Genomic DNA, 16,409 nt, shown 5'->3' on the forward strand with positions numbered 1-16,409 from the left:
ATTACATGTGATATATATCAGGAGATTAGGAGAGATGTATGGAGAGGACAGGGGGAGGACTGGAGATTACATGTGATATATATCAGGAGATTAGGAGAGATGTATGGAGAGGACAGGGGGAGGACTGGAGATTACATGTGATATATATCAGGAGATTAGGAGAGATGTATGGAGAGGACAGGGGGAGGACTGGAGATTACATGTGATATATATCAGGAGATTAGGAGAGATGTATGGAGGGGACAGGGTGAGGACTGGAGATTACATGTGATATATATCAGGAGATTAGGAGAGATGTATGGAGAGGACAGGGTGAGGACTGGAGATTACATGTGATATATATCAGGAGATTAGGAGAGATGTATGGAGAGGACAGGGTGAGGACTGGAGATTACATGTGATATATATCAGGAGATTAGGAGAGATGTATGGAGAGGACAGGGGGAGGACTGGAGATTACATGTGAGGAGGGATTAGGAGATTAGGAGAGGTGTCTGGTGCAGCAGTAGGTGGATGTTTAAGTATTTGCCCCCTGGTAGCTCCGCCCCCTGTGACATCACGGGGTTTCCATAGGACCGCTCTGTAATTACTGGTTTTGGCCTCTGCATTCACCATCTTCATGGAGACCGGGGACGAGGCTCGTGACACAAGAGCAGAAATTTCTCTACACACAACCAAAGCTGCAAATGAATCCCGAGCAGAGAGGGTGAATTCTTCTTCCATCTGTTCTTATACATTGTGTAAAGGGGAGGGGGCAGTGCTGTGTATATGGGGGAGGGGGGCAGTGCTGTGTATATGGGGGAGGGGGGCAGTGCTGTGTATATGGGGGAGGGGGGCAGTGCTGTGTATATGGGGGAGGGGGGCAGTGCTGTGTATATGGGGGAGGGGGGCAGTGCTGTGTATATGGGGGAGGGGGGCAGTGCTGTGTATATGGAGGAGGGGGGCAGTGCTGTGTATATGGAGGAGGGGGCTGTGTATATGGGGGAGGAGGGGGCTGTGTATATGGGGGAGGAGGGGGCTGTGTATATGGGGGAGGGGGGCAGTGCTGTGTATATGGGGGATGGGGGCAGTGCTGTGTATTAGGCGGGGCTCTGTATTAGGGCGGGCTCTGTGTATTAGGGCAGGGCTCTGTGTATTAGGGCAGGGCTCTGTGTATTAGGGCGGGCTCTGTGTATTAGGGCAGGGCTCTGTGTATTAGGGCGGGCTCTGTGTATTAGGGCAGGGCTCTGTGTATTAGGGCAGGGCTGTGTGTATTAGGGCAGGGCTCTGTGTATTAGGGCAGGGCTCTGTGTATTAGGGCAGGGCTCTGTGTATTGGGGCAGGGCTCTGTGTATTGGGGCAGGGCTCTGTGTATTAGGGCAGGGCTCTGTGTATTAGGGCAGGGCTCTGTGTATTAGGGCAGGGCTCTGTGTATTAGGGCAGGGCTCTGTGTATTAGGGCAGGGCTCTGTGTATTAGGGCAGGGCTCTGTGTATTAGGGCAGGGCTCTGTGTATTAGGGCAGGGCTCTGTGTATTAGGGCAGGGCTCTGTGTATTAGGGCAGGGCTCTGTGTATTAGGGCAGGGCTCTGTGTATTAGGGCAGGGCTCTGTGTATTAGGGCAGGGCTCTGTGTATTAGGGCAGGGCTCTGTGTATTAGGGCAGGGCTCTGTGTATTAGGGCAGGGCTCTGTGTATTAGGGCAGGGCTCTGTGTATTAGGGCAGGGCTCTGTGTATTAGGGCAGGGCTCTGTGTATTAGGGCAGGGCTCTGTGTATTAGGGCAGGGCTCTGTTCATTAGGGCGGGCTCCGTGCTCTGGTGTGAACATTCCTGTGCAGTCAGTGAAGTCTCAGCTGCTGCTCGGACACATCATGAGGTAAGAGCTGATCCAGGGAAGGAGAACAATGTGCAGGAGAGAAGTATATCGTGACATGTCTGGGGGGCTACAATGTGACATGTCTGGGGGGCTACAATGTGACATGTCTGGGGGGCTACAATGTGACATGTCTGGGGGGAGCTACAATGTGACATGTCTGGGGGGGGCTACAATGTGACATGTCTGGGGGGCTACAATGTGACATGTCTGGGGGGCTACAATGTGACATGTCTGGGGGGCTACAATGTGACGTGTCTGGGGGGCTACAATGTGACGTGTCTGGGGGGGCTACAATGTGACGTGTCTGGGGGGGCTACAATGTGACGTGTCTGGGGGGGCTACAATGTGACATGGCTGGGGGGGGCTACAATGTGACATGGCTGGGGGGGGCTACAATGTGACATGCCTGGGGGGGGCTACAATGTGACATGCCTGGGGGGGGCTACAATGTGACATGCCTGGGGGGCGCTACAATGTGACATGCCTGGGGGGCGCTACAATGTGACATGCCTGGGGGGCGCTACAATGTGACATGCCTGGGGGGGGCTACAATGTGACATGCCTGGGGGGGGCTACAATGTGACATGCCTGGGGGGGGCTACAATGTGACATGTCTGGGGGGGCGCTACAATGTGACATGTCTGGGGGGGGCTACAATGTGACATGTCTGGGAGGGGCTACAATGTGACATGTCTGGGAGGGGCTACAATGTGACATGTCTGGGAGGGGCTACAATGTGACATGTCTGGGGGGGCTACAATGTGACATGTCTGGGGGGGCTACAATGTGACGTGTCTGGAGGGAGCTACACTGTGACATGGGGGAGCTACACTGTGACATGGGGGAGCTACACTGTGACATGGGGGGGCTACAATGTGACATGGGGGGGCTACAATGTGACATGGGGGGCTACAATGTGACATGGGGGGCTACAATGTGACATGTCTGGGGGGGCTACAATGTGACATGTCTGGGGGGGCTACAATGTGACATGTCTGGGGGGGCTACAATGTGACCTGGAGCTACACTGTGACGTGTCTGGGGGGAGCTACACTGTGACGTGTCTGGGGGGAGCTACACTGTGACGTGTCTGGGGGGAGCTACACTGTGACGTGTCTGGGGGGAGCTACACTGTGACATAGATATGGGCATGCATGTGCCCCACGGTGTCCTGGACCAACCAACGGAGTTCTGCCTCCCGGTTGTGACACACTGAAGCTGCAGAACCACTATGCAGGGCAAGGGTAAAAAAGTCAAAGCAGGAAAGGGGAGGAAAGTAGCAGGGTCTCTGAGAGGTCAGACACAGAACCTGTGATACTGAATGGTTTCTACAGACATCGGGAGGGAATCCTTTTCAGAGAAGTGTCGGGTTAGCGGAGAGCAGGGACCACGTCATCAGCTTCAGATCACCATCTGTCCATATATGGTCATTGCATCTCCTAGGGTTCCCCAGAGCAGACATCGGGAGGGAATCCTTTTCAGAGAAGTGTCGGGCTTAGCGGAGAGCAGGGACCACGTCATCAGGTCAGATCACCATCTGTCCATATATGGTCACTGCATCTCCTAGGGTTCCCCAGAGCAGACATCGGGCAGGGAATCCTTTTCAGAGAAGTGTCGGCTTAGTGGAGAGCAGGGACCACGTCATCAGGTCAGATCACCATCTGTCCATATATGGTCACTGCATCTCCTAGGGTTCCCCAGAGCAGACATCGGGAGGGAATCCTTTTCAGAGAAGTGTCGGGTTAGCGGAGAGCAGGGACCACGTCATCAGGTCAGATCAGCATCTGTCCATATATGGTCACTGCATCTCCTAGGGTTCCCCAGAGCAGACATCGGGAGGGAATCCTTTTCAGAGAAGTGTCGGCTTAGCGGAGAGCAGGGACCACGTCATCAGGTCAGATCAGCATCTGTCCATATATGGTCACTGCATCTCCTAGGGTTCCCCAGAGCAGACATCGGGCAGGGAATCCTTTTCAGAGAAGTGTCGGCTTAGCGGAGAGCAGGGACCACGTCAGCAGGTTCAGATCTCTATCCATATATGGTCACTGCATCTCCTAGGCTTCCCCAGAGCAGACATCGGGCAGGGAATCCTTTTCAGAGAAGTGTCGGGCTTAGCAGAGAGCAGGGACCACGTCATCAGGTCAGATCACCATCTGTCCATATATGGTCACTGCATCTCCTAGGGTTCCCCAGAGCAGACATCGGGCAGGGAATCCTTTTCAGAGAAGTGTCGGGCTTAGCAGAGAGCAGGGACCAGTCATCAGGTCAGATCAGCATCTGTCCATATATGGTCACTGCATCTCCTAGGGTTCCCCAGAGCAGACATCGGGAGGGAATCCTTTTCAGAGAAGTGTCGGCTTAGCGGAGAGCAGGGACCACGTCATCAGGTCAGATCACCATCTGTCCATATATGGTCTCCAGGGCTCCCCCAGACACAAGCTCTTTATATAATTAAATAAATGTATGCCCCGCCCGGGTCTCGCACCCCAGACCCTCTGCCTCTGAGATAGGAGCCTCTGCCCACTAGGCTATAAGCTCAGGGGATGTCAGGGAGAGGATTGTATGTAACTAAGAGTTCCACTGTTACATTGTGACACTGATACATAGAGAGGAAACTTCTCAGAAATTATTATTATTGAGATCATTAAAATAATTGAGATTATTATTATTAAAAATTATAATGATAGTCTCCATGATAATAATAATAATAATGACAATAGTCATCTCTGAGAAGATGTATCTATACACCAGTGCATGGAGCCTGAAATCCTCCCATCAGTAACCACTAAGCCCATAGCCTAATGGATAGGGGAATCATCTCTGTTACATGTAGAGTGTGGAGTTTATGAGCTCAATTCCCAAACTGGGTATTTTTTTTATTATTATTATTATTATTATGGTGATTATAATTATTATAATGAAGATGATTATTAGTAATAAAAATTTGGGACGTGGCCTTGGTGTCGTTAGGGGTGTGGTTTAGGGGGAATCCGCTCCTGTGCCTGCTCTGCTCCTGTGCTGCTCCTGTGCCTTCTCTGCTTTGGGCTGCTCCTGTGTCTTCTCTGCTCCTGCTCTGTGCGCCAGTGCCTGCTCTGCCCCTGTGCTGCTCTGCTCCTGTGCCTGCTCTGCTCCTGTGCCTGCTCTGCTCCTGTGCCTGCCCTTGCGCCTGTGCCTGCCCTTGCGCCTGTGCCTGCCCTTGCGCCTGTGCCTGATCTTGCGCCTGCTCTGCTCCTGCGCCTCCTCTGCGCATGATGTACAATATATGGAGGATATAAAGTGGTGGCTTGTTGCCAGGATACGGGGATGTGACATCTACAAGAACAAGGAGATATTCACACTAGACTAAATTTCCTGAAGAGTTTTTGAAAAATTTGAGAGTCTACATTATGAGGTTCTGCAGCAGCTGAGCTGTGTACAATGAGACTCTGCGGCAGCTGAGGTGTGTATTATGAGGTTTTGCGGCAGCTGAGGTGTGTATGATGAGGTTCTGCGGCAGCTGAGGTGTGTATGATGAGGTTCTACGGCAGCTGAGGTGTGTATGATGAGGTTCTGCAGCAGCTGAGGTGTGTACTATGAGGTTCTGCGGCAGCTGAGGTGTGTATTATGAGGTTCTGCGGCAGCTGAGGTGTGTATTATGGGGTTCTGCGGCAGCTGAGGTGTGTACTATGAGGTTCTGCGGCAGCTGAGGTGTGTACTATGAGGTTCTGCGGCAGCTGAGGTGTGTACTATGAGGTTCTGCGGCAGCTGAGGTGTACATGAGGAGGTTCTGCGGCAGCTGAGGTGTACATGAGGAGGTTCTGCGGCAGCTGAGGTGTACATGAGGAGGTTCTGCGGCAGCTGAGGTGTACATGAGGAGGTTCTGCGGCAGCTGAGGTGTACATGAGGAGGTTCTGCGGCAGCTGAGGTGTACATGAGGAGGTTCTGCGGCAGCTGAGGTGTACATGAGGAGGTTCTGCGGCAGCTGAGGTGTACATGAGGAGGTTCTGCGGCAGCTGAGGTGTACATGAGGAGGTTCTGCGGCAGCTGAGGTGTACATGAGGAGGTTCTGCGGCAGCTGAGGTGTACATGAGGAGGTTCTGCGGCAGCTGAGGTGTACATGAGGAGGTTCTGCGGCAGCTGAGGTGTACATGAGGAGGTTCTGCGGCAGCTGAGGTGTACATGAGGAGGTTCTGCGGCAGCTGAGGTGTACATGAGGAGGTTCTGCGGCAGCTGAGGTGTACATGAGGAGGTTCTGCGGCAGCTGAGGTGTACATGAGGAGGTTCTGCGGCAGCTGAGGTGTACATGAGGAGGTTCTGCGGCAGCTGAGGTGTACATGAGGAGGTTCTGCGGCAGCTGAGGTGTACATGAGGAGGTTCTGCGGCAGCTGAGGTGTACATGAGGAGGTTCTGCGGCAGCTGAGGTGTACATGAGGAGGTTCTGCGGCAGCTGAGGTGTACATGAGGAGGTTCTGCGGCAGCTGAGGTGTACATGAGGAGGTTCTGCGGCAGCTGAGGTGTACATGAGGAGGTTCTGCGGCAGCTGAGGTGTACATGAGGAGGTTCTGCGGCAGCTGAGGTGTACATGAGGAGGTTCTGCGGCAGCTGAGGTGTACATGAGGAGGTTCTGCGGCAGCTGAGGTGTACATGAGGAGGTTCTGCGGCAGCTGAGGTGTACATGAGGAGGTTCTGCGGCAGCTGAGGTGTACATGAGGAGGTTCTGCGGCAGCTGAGGTGTACATGAGGAGGTTCTGCGGCAGCTGAGGTGTACATGAGGAGGTTCTGCGGCAGCTGAGGTGTACATGAGGAGGTTCTGCGGCAGCTGAGGTGTACATGAGGAGGTTCTGCGGCAGCTGAGGTGTACATGAGGAGGTTCTGCGGCAGCTGAGGTGTACATGAGGAGGTTCTGCGGCAGCTGAGGTGTACATGAGGAGGTTCTGCGGCAGCTGAGGTGTACATGAGGAGGTTCTGCGGCAGCTGAGGTGTACATGAGGAGGTTCTGCGGCAGCTGAGGTGTACATGAGGAGGTTCTGCGGCAGCTGAGGTGTACATGAGGAGGTTCTGCGGCAGCTGAGGTGTACATGAGGAGGTTCTGCGGCAGCTGAGGTGTACATGAGGAGGTTCTGCGGCAGCTGAGGTGTACATGAGGAGGTTCTGCGGCAGCTGAGGTGTACATGAGGAGGTTCTGCGGCAGCTGAGGTGTGTAGCAGATCCTGTCACTCACTACACAGCGTCTCCAGCACCGTGGCCCCTGGGGAGAGCGACATCTGTGACCCCAACATTCCCGGGACAAAGCCGCAGGATTATACATCTCCATTACACACACAAAGCTTCATTCTCCATTATTGTCTTACTATAAATCCCAGAAAATTATTCACTAGCAAGAAACACTGAGCCACAGAGCTGACACTCACTGAACATGTGACCCACAGCTGAATACTGCCCCCTATGTACAGGAATATAACTACTATAATACTGCCCCCTATGTACAGGAATATAACTACTATGATACTGCCCCCTATGTACAGGAAAATAACTACTATAATACTGACCCCTATGTACAGGAATATAACTACTATAATACTGCCCCCTATGTACAGGAAAATAACTACTATAATACTGACCCCTATGTACAAGAATATAACTACTATAATACTGCCCCCTATGTACAGGAATATAACTACTATAATACTGCCCCCTATGTACAGGAATATAACTGCTATAATACTGCCCCCTATGTACAAGAATATAACTACTATAATACTGCCCCCTATGTACTAGAATATAACTACTATAATACTGCCCCCTATGTACAAGAATATAACTACTATAATACTGCCCCCTATGTACAGGAATATAACTACTATAATACTGCCCCCTATGTACAGGAATATAACTACTATAATACTGCCCCCTATGTACAGGAATATAACTACTATAATACTGCCCCCTATGTACAAGAATATAACTACTATAATACTGCCCCCTATGTACAGGAATATAACTACTATAATACTGCCCCCTATGTACAGGAATATAACTACTATAATACTGCCCCCTATGTACAGGAATATAACTACTATAATACTGCCCCCTATGTACAGGGATATAACTACTATAATACTGCCCCCTATGTACAAGAATATAACTACTATAACACTGCCCCCTATGTACAAGAATATAACTACTATAACACTGCCCCCTATGTACAGGAATATAACTACTATAACACTGCCCCCTATGTACAGGAATATAACTACTATAACACTGCCCCCTATGTACAGGAATATAACTACTATAACACTGCCCCCTATGTACAGGAATATAACTACTATAACACTGCCCCCTATGTACAGGAATATAACTACTATAACACTGCCCCCTATGTACAGGAATATAACTACTATAACACTGCCCCCTATGTACAGGAATATAACTACTATAACACTGCCCCCTATGTACAGGAATATAACTACTATAATACTGCCCCCTATGTACAGGAATATAACTACTATAATACTGCCCCCTATGTACAGGAATATAACTACTATAACACTGCCCCCTATGTACAGGAATATAACTACTATAACACTGCCCCCTATGTACAGGAATATAACTACTATAATACTGCCCCCTATGTACAGGAATATAACTACTATAACACTGCCCCCTATGTACAGGAATATAACTACTATAATACTGCCCCCTATGTACAGGAATATAACTACTATAATACTGCCCCCTATGTACAAGAATATAACTACTATAATACTGCCCCCTATGTACAGGAATATAACTACTATAATACTGCCCCCTATGTACAGGAATATAACTACTATAATACTGCCCCCTATGTACAGGAATATAACTACTATAATACTGCCCCCTATGTACAGGAATATAACTACTATAATACTGCCCCCTATGTACAGGAATATAACTACTATAATACTGCCCCCTATGTGCAGGAATATAACTGCTATAATTCTGCCCCCTATGTACAAGAATATAACTACTATAATTCTGCCCCCTATGTACAAGAATATAACTACTATAATTCTGCCCCCTATGTACAAGAATATAACTACTATAATACTGCCCCCTATGTACAAGAATATAACTACTATAATACTGCTCCCTATGTACAAGAATATAACTACTATAATACTGCCCCCTATGTACAAGAATATAACTACTATAATACTGCCCCCTATGTACAAGAATATAACTACTATAATACTGCCCCCTATGTACAAGAATATAACTACTATAATACTGCCCCCTATGTACAGGAATATAACTACTATAATACTGCCCCCTATGTACAGGAATATAACTACTATAATACTGCCCCCTATGTACAGGAATATAACTACTATAATACTGCCCCCTATGTACAAGAATATAACTACTATAATACTGCCCCCCATGTACAAGAATATAACTACTATAATACTGCCCCCTATGTACAAGAATATAACTACTATAATACTGCCCCCTATGTACAAGAATATAACTACTATAATACTGCCCCCTATGTACAAGAATATAACTACTATAATACTGCCCCCCATGTACAAGAATATAACTACTATAATACTGCCCCCTATGTACAAGAATATAACTACTATAATACTGCCCCCTATGTACAAGAATATAACTACTATAATACTGCCTCCTAGAGGTGAGGTTGTGCGTGGTTTGAGCTCCTGAGACCTCTGCATGTCTGGAGATAGCCCAGGGCGGGGCCACCCTGGGTGGGGAAGCTCCCCAAGCAAGGCCCAGGCTTCTAGGCCTAATTTTGCGAACAGCAATCAGCAAGCTGAAGTAAGAGATGTTAACCCTAAAATGTCTGTTATTGGAACAAATGTCAGCAGTTGCAGTGGTGTCAGGAAAGTTGGTGTAGAAAAAGAAGTAACAGTAAGCAAGAATTTGGTGAAACCACCTACCAGTGGGAAGGTTGTTCTGCCTGTGAACAAGCATGAAGTATCGCAGAGTCCAAAGTCAGGTATCATCCAGAGTGTGCAGCAGCGTCCAGTGCAAGCCTCAGGTGGACAATCCACCTCCACCCCGAGCAGGCAGAGGAGGACATCACTGGAGAGGCAGACAATCCAGGAGAACCTGCAGCAGCAAGTGATGTTACCAGCTGAGCGCACCAGGTTTGGGGGAATGCAGGCTGTGAAAGAGACCAAAGGCAGCCATGAAGTAAGATCCAAAGGTGCTACCAGCGTCGTGTCTGCAAGACATCCGGGATCCAGTCGCCCATCAGGAGATTGTGACCCCCGAGCAGTGACAGCAGCCGGGAAAATCCAGGAATCTCTGAACTCTGCGCCAAAATCACGGGGTTCAGTGCCAGGAAACAGCGGTCATGGTGCACCTGCAGGGTCCAGTACTGCAAGCAGGCCGGAACAACACCGCAGCAGCAAACTGCAGCCCCCAGAGCCATCACCTGAGCTGCAGCCCCCAGAGCCATCACCGGAGCTCCAGCTGGCCAGACAGATCCCAGGACTGGTGAGGAAGATGGAGGCATTGAAAGAGCAGAAACTTTTCCTGCAAAAACAGATTGACTGCACGTATAAGCTAAAAGCAGCAAACCCGGGGAAGCAGGTCCTGCTGGACAAGAAGCTGGACACGTGCGCAAAACAACTGGCTGACATTGTGCAGGAGATGGAGTCCATCATTGAGCAAATGGGGCCAGTGGGAGAAACTTTCAGAAACCAGCAGAGGATTGAGAGAGACCAGGCCTCATCATCCAGGACTGAGACTCAGCAGTCCCATGTAAGGCCCATACCATACCTCCCAACATTTGGGAAAAGGAAAGAGGGACAAAATGGCGGCACGCGTAGCGTGCCGCGGCGATCCCCCTAAGCCACACCCCCAATCACTCCCTGGCCACGCCCCAAATTTTAGCCATATTAAAAATAATAAAAATCATAATTTAAAAAAAAAAAAAATAAAAATATTATCCTCATTGGGATTTGAACCCAGAACCTGCAGTGTCCATGTACAATAATAACACAGCGCCTCAACCCACTGAGCTATAACCTCAGTGATTAACAAGTGGAGAATTTTGGTAACTAAGAACTATATACTGCCTCGGTATATAGGGAGGGATCTTCTCAGATTATTGTAATTATTGAGACTATTATTATTATTATTATTATTATTATTGAGATGATTATTATTATTTTTACCATTATTAATAATCATCTCCATAATAATAAAATTTATAATAATAATAATAGTCTCAATAATTACAATAATAATCTCTGAGAAGATCCCTCACTATATATCAGTGCATTAGTCTGTATCACAATGTAACACTGGCTGATAACATGTCTTACTTACCAGAAATCCTCAGCTCTGTATCACTGGGCTTATAGCTCAGTTAGTTAGGCTCCTGTCTATGGTGCAGAGGGTCCCAGGTTCGAATCTCAGCCTGGGCAAAACTTTATTTAATTTAATTATATAAAGAGCTTGTGTCTGGGGAAGACCTGGAGACCATATATGGACAGATAGAGATCTGAGCTGATGACGTGGTCCCTGCTCTCTCCACTAAGCCGACACTTCTCTGAAAAGGATTCCCTGCCCGATGTCTGCTCTGGAGAACCCTAGGAGATGCAGTGACCATATATGGACAGATCTGAAGCTGATGACGTGGTCCCTGCTCTGCGCTAAGCCCGACACTTCTCTGAAAAGGATTCCCTCCCGATGTCTGTAGAAGCCATTCTGTACTGTGAGTTCAGACTTTCAAAGTATTTACTATGCGGACACAGCAGCGGGACACAGCGGGACCTGGGGGGAGAATCCGTGACAATATCATAGCTGCCCGTGACGCGGGGCAGGGGTACGAAAAACGGGAAAGTCCCGTCAAAATCGGGACGGTTGGGAGCTATGCCCATACTACAGCCAGCTACTCTGCCCTTTGAAGAGGGACAAGTCTACAAGAAAAAGCAACAACAGCCAAGTCCTGCCACTACACCTGATGATGTACTACAAGTCCCAGCATGCCCTGGCGAGGTACTACAAGTCCCAGAGTGCCCTGACGAGGTACTACAAGTCCCAGCATGCCCTGGCGAGGTACTACAAGCTCCAGCAGTAAGTAAACCTGATGTTGCCAGTGAAGTAGTGGAGGAGACACCACAAGTCCCAGGAGGCAGCGCACTGCAGGAGGACTCTGGACTCTCACATGCAGGTAACACTGTATCTGTACCCCAAGGTATATCTGTGCAGGACTGTGAGGTTCAGGATGAATCTGAGCAGGACATTCAGGACTGTGCTGTGCAAAGGGTTAATTCTGATACTGTTGCTGACATGTCTGATATTGAAGATGTTTCTGATAATGTTGATGTTTTTGTGGTTGATAATGTCCCAGCTGAGGAGTCATCTCAGGTACAATCAGTGGCAGCTGGTGACACAGAGACCCCCAATGTTGATGTTGTAGAGGGCGAGGAATTTCCCCCTTTAGTTACACCACAAGCAGCAGAGCCCTATGGTCCAGCTGCTCAGATGCCCCATGGTCCGGGTGGTCAGCAGCCCCCTAGTACAGACAGTGCACAGCCCACACATCCCCCACAGCAGGATAGGGGTCAGACATCAGGGAATGCGTGGAGTCGAGGTTCCCCATTTTTCTCCTCCAGCACCCATTACACCGGCCAGGCTTTCAAGAGGAGGAACGTTGTCAGGTTTAGGCATAGAGGGGCTAAGGAGGATCTGCCTGACAGGAGGTATGTGGTCAGGGACATGTTGTGCACCCAGATGGGTTTCCAGCCAGCCGACATCCTGGCCGTAATAAATCTTCCTGATAGACAGGGGTATGATATCAGCTTCAAGCTCATGTGTAATCTGGACCGGTTCTGGGCTCAATGCCCCCGATACAGAGATACTGAGGGATGGAGTAAGTTTAGTTTCATTCCCATATCCAAACTAGATACAGCCATTGTCACCATCATGTTCTGGAACGAGTCTGTCCCCCCTCAGGACATCATTATCTGGCTCAAGAGACATTGCACCCTCATGTCAGACATGACCAAGACCAGGGATGAGGATGGAATCTGGACCGGGGGGTGGAGGGTCCTGGTCAGATTACATCAGAACCAGAACGTCACCCATCACCTCCCCAATTCCTTCTTTATCGGCAGAGAGAAGGGTGTGTGTTTCTACGTCGGTCAGCCCAGGTTATGTTTTAAGTGTGGGAGATCCGGTCATGTGGCGAGTAACTGCACCACAGTGAAGTGCACCCTGTGCGGGGACCTCGGCCATGTGAACGCCAACTGCCAGACCATCAGGTGCAACCTTTGTGGTCAGATTGGTCACCCCCATAGGGACTGTCCTGAAGCCTGGCACAACATCTGTAGGGACCTCCCCGATGAAGACCTGATGGAAGGGGCAGATGTACCAGATGAGGAGCAGGAGGAGGAGGCCCTATTGTCAGGGTCAGTTCAAACGGTACCAGAGACCCCTGACATTGGTGGTAGTGCCCCGGACCACCCAGAGATAGCTAACATTGAGGGGGACATGGAGGTAGTGGAGCAGCCTGCAGAGCAGCCAGTGCCTGTCCCTTCCCCTGCCTCAGCACCTGCCACTGGGGATAATAATAGTGCTGTTAAAAAGAGGAAAAAGGACAGGAGCACCAGAAAACCCGAGACTGCATGGACCACTGTCCAAAAACCCTCTAAAATGAAAGTGCAGAGTCAGGCTGATGTTACCGTAACCACTAATAGGTACAGTGTACTGTCCGAGTCAGATGGAGAGGAGGAAATAGAGAGAGAACTGAAGCGCATGATGGAGGAGTATGATGACGACCCAGGGGGGGATCCTCCCACAAAAAGGAAACCCCTTCATGCCGAGTCTCAGTCTGTATGGGATATGGAGATTAGTAGTCAAGTAGACAACTCTGACTCTGATCTATGATGATGGGGATGCTCTTTCTATTTCTTCTTCTGATGGCAGACTTCCATCTTTCTGTGGTCACCAGCAATGTGAATAGTATTAGGGCTAGAAGGACCAGGCATGTTGTATATGACCACCTGAAGTATCTCGAGGCCGATGTATATTTCTTACAGGAGACACGATTAAACACCTTGGGTCTCATGCGAGAGGCGGAGAGAGATTGGCAGTCTGGTCCGTCCTTTTGGTCGCTGGCTGTGGAGCCTTATGCCGGAGTCTCCATCTTATTTAACACCCACGATGTCACCGTCCACAGACTCACCGAGGTATCGATGGGACGGTGCCTGCTGCTAGAGGTCACCATCAGAGGCAGAAGACTCCGGCTCATTAACATCTATGGCCCACAGACAGTGACCGAAAGGACTCAGCTTTTTAATGATGTAAAGCCTTATCTGTTCACATCAATTCCTGTCATCATGGCCGGGGACTTTAATGCCACCACTACCACCAGGGACAGGAACAGTAGGCCCCTTACCAGAGACTGTAAGGTCCTTAATAGTATAATTCAGCAGTCTGGCCTGTCTGATGTTTTTGTACAAGGTGGTAGGAGTCCTAAGTTCACCTACACATGTGCAGGACGCAGCAGTAGGATTGATCTCGCTCTGGTGAGTCCTACTGAAGCCATAAGGGAAAGAAGGGAAAGAACGGTCCCATACTCCGATCATTTGGCCTTATATTTTTGTTTGGGTGCCAATAAGTATCCTGATGTTGGTAGAGGGCTATGGAGACTAAATTCTAGTCTATTAGATGACAATTCTGTCGAGGAATACTTGCACTATTTTTTCCAGAACCAACTTGACAGAGTGGATTTTTATGACAACATGGCCGACTGGTGGGAGGACGTCAAGGAGGAGATCCGATCCCTCTTGCAGAGACTGTCAATTAAGAAAGGGAGAAGTAAGTACAGCCAGTATCTGAGACTGGGTAAAGAATTGGAGTTACTCTATTCGGCGGGTGGGGATGACCAACAAAGGATTGACCGGCTGAAATCTGAGATAAGGCAGTATCAGTACAGTAGGTACACCTCCCTGGTAGTGGAAAGGGACTATGGCACCCGAGGGGCACCGGATCCATTTGAGAATTGCCGGGAGCGTGTGGAGAAGAAACTGATCGCAGGTCTCACTGACTCCCAGGGTGTTTTACAAGAATCTCGGGATGGTATCCTGGGGGTGGTGAGATCGTACTATACTGACTTATTTCAGAAGAAAGCTTTGGATAAGGAAAAAGTGACCCAATTCTTGGAGGCAACTCCAGGCCCTGACACTAGAGAATTGGACTTTTCTCCTTTGACAGCAGAAATAACGGTGGAGGAGATAAAAGAGGCCATTGATAAGTTACATCTGAAGAAGGCACCAGGTCCAGATGGGATAACAGCAGAATTTTATAAGAAGTTCAGAGACCTCTTAGCTCCAATCCTCGTGGATGTTTACAGAAATTGTCTAGAAAATAACCTGATGCCTCCATCCATGAGGGTCTCATCGCTGATTCTGCTGTCCAAAGGGAAAGAGCCGAGTGACATCAAGAACTGGAGGCCGATCGCCCTCTTGAATGTTGACAGAAAAATTTTGGCAAAAATTCTATTCTGTAGATTAGTCTGTTTGTCCCCGGCACTGTTGGCAGGCTCTCAGTACGGCACAGTAAGAGGGCGGAACATCTCTGGAGCAGTCATCTCGATAAGGGAGATGTTTGAGAGATGTAAAGCTCTGAGGTGTGGGAGATATGTTGTAGGTCTGGACCAGGCTAAAGCCTTTGACAGGGTTGATCACGATTATCTATGGGCCACTTTATCAAAGTACGGTATTCCGGGACAATTTATAGATTGGCTGAGAACTTTGTACAGAGAGGCGAAGAGCTTTCCTCTGATCAATGGTTGGCAGGGGGACACTTTCAGGGTAGAGGCAGGGGTTCGACAGGGCTGCCCCCTGAGTCCACTTCTGTATGTGTTTGCCATCGATCCGTTCCTGAGATCACTGCAGCGGTGCGATTTTCAGGGGGTGCCGGTCCCCCATTGCTTGCCCCTGGATGTTGTTGCCTACGCGGATGATGTGACTGTGGTGATATCTGAACCTCGAGAGGTGGAGATGTTGTCTGCAGCCATCAGAAGTTACTCAGAGGCCTCCGGGTCTCTGGTCAACCTAGAGAAGAGTCAAGCTTTCTGGACATTGGATGATGCTCCTGGCTTTGACCTGCCACAGTTCGCAAAGGCCTCCACCCATATTAAAATCCTTGGGGTGAAATTTGGGAGGGAAGATAATTCCAAGTTAAATTGGGAAGAGAAGTTGGATACCGGAAATGTAAAGGTTCAGCGATGGAAGAACTGGAGGCTGACCTATAGAGAAAGGGTTACTCTGCTGAAGACTTACCTGGTCCCTGTCTTCCTCTACGTCTCTGTCGTCTTTCCTTTGCCAGAATCTTTCTCTGCTCGGCTCTTTAGCCTGTTCTTCCAGCTTTTATGGGGGAACAGGTTGATCCCAGTAAAAAGAGGGATCACCTACCTACGGAGGAGAGAGGGTGGACTGGATATGTTAAATCCAAGGGTTTTCTTTGACTCCATGTTTCTGAAAGCTAATTTTGGTAACTTGGACTCAAACCACAGTCTCCTGTGGGTAAGTAGTGTCAGGGACTGGATAT

At 49.2% G+C, this 16,409-nt stretch overlaps 1 protein-coding gene across 1 annotated transcript in view; it reads left to right on the forward strand.

Annotated features, from left to right (window-relative positions):
- The first annotated feature begins 1,782 nt into the window (after positions 1–1,782).
- SLC4A2 (solute carrier family 4 member 2) overlaps positions 1,783–16,409 on the forward strand; it is a 76,449-nt gene continuing 61,822 nt past the window's right edge. The window contains exon 1 of the mRNA XM_072154565.1: positions 1,783–1,853. The gene's annotated coding sequence lies outside the window, so the exon portion shown is untranslated. The remainder of the gene's footprint in view (positions 1,854–16,409) is intronic.

Source organism: Engystomops pustulosus, chromosome 5 (assembly GCF_040894005.1).
Source record: "Engystomops pustulosus chromosome 5, aEngPut4.maternal, whole genome shotgun sequence".
In the NCBI taxonomy this organism is placed as follows: Eukaryota; Metazoa; Chordata; class Amphibia; order Anura; family Leptodactylidae; genus Engystomops; species Engystomops pustulosus.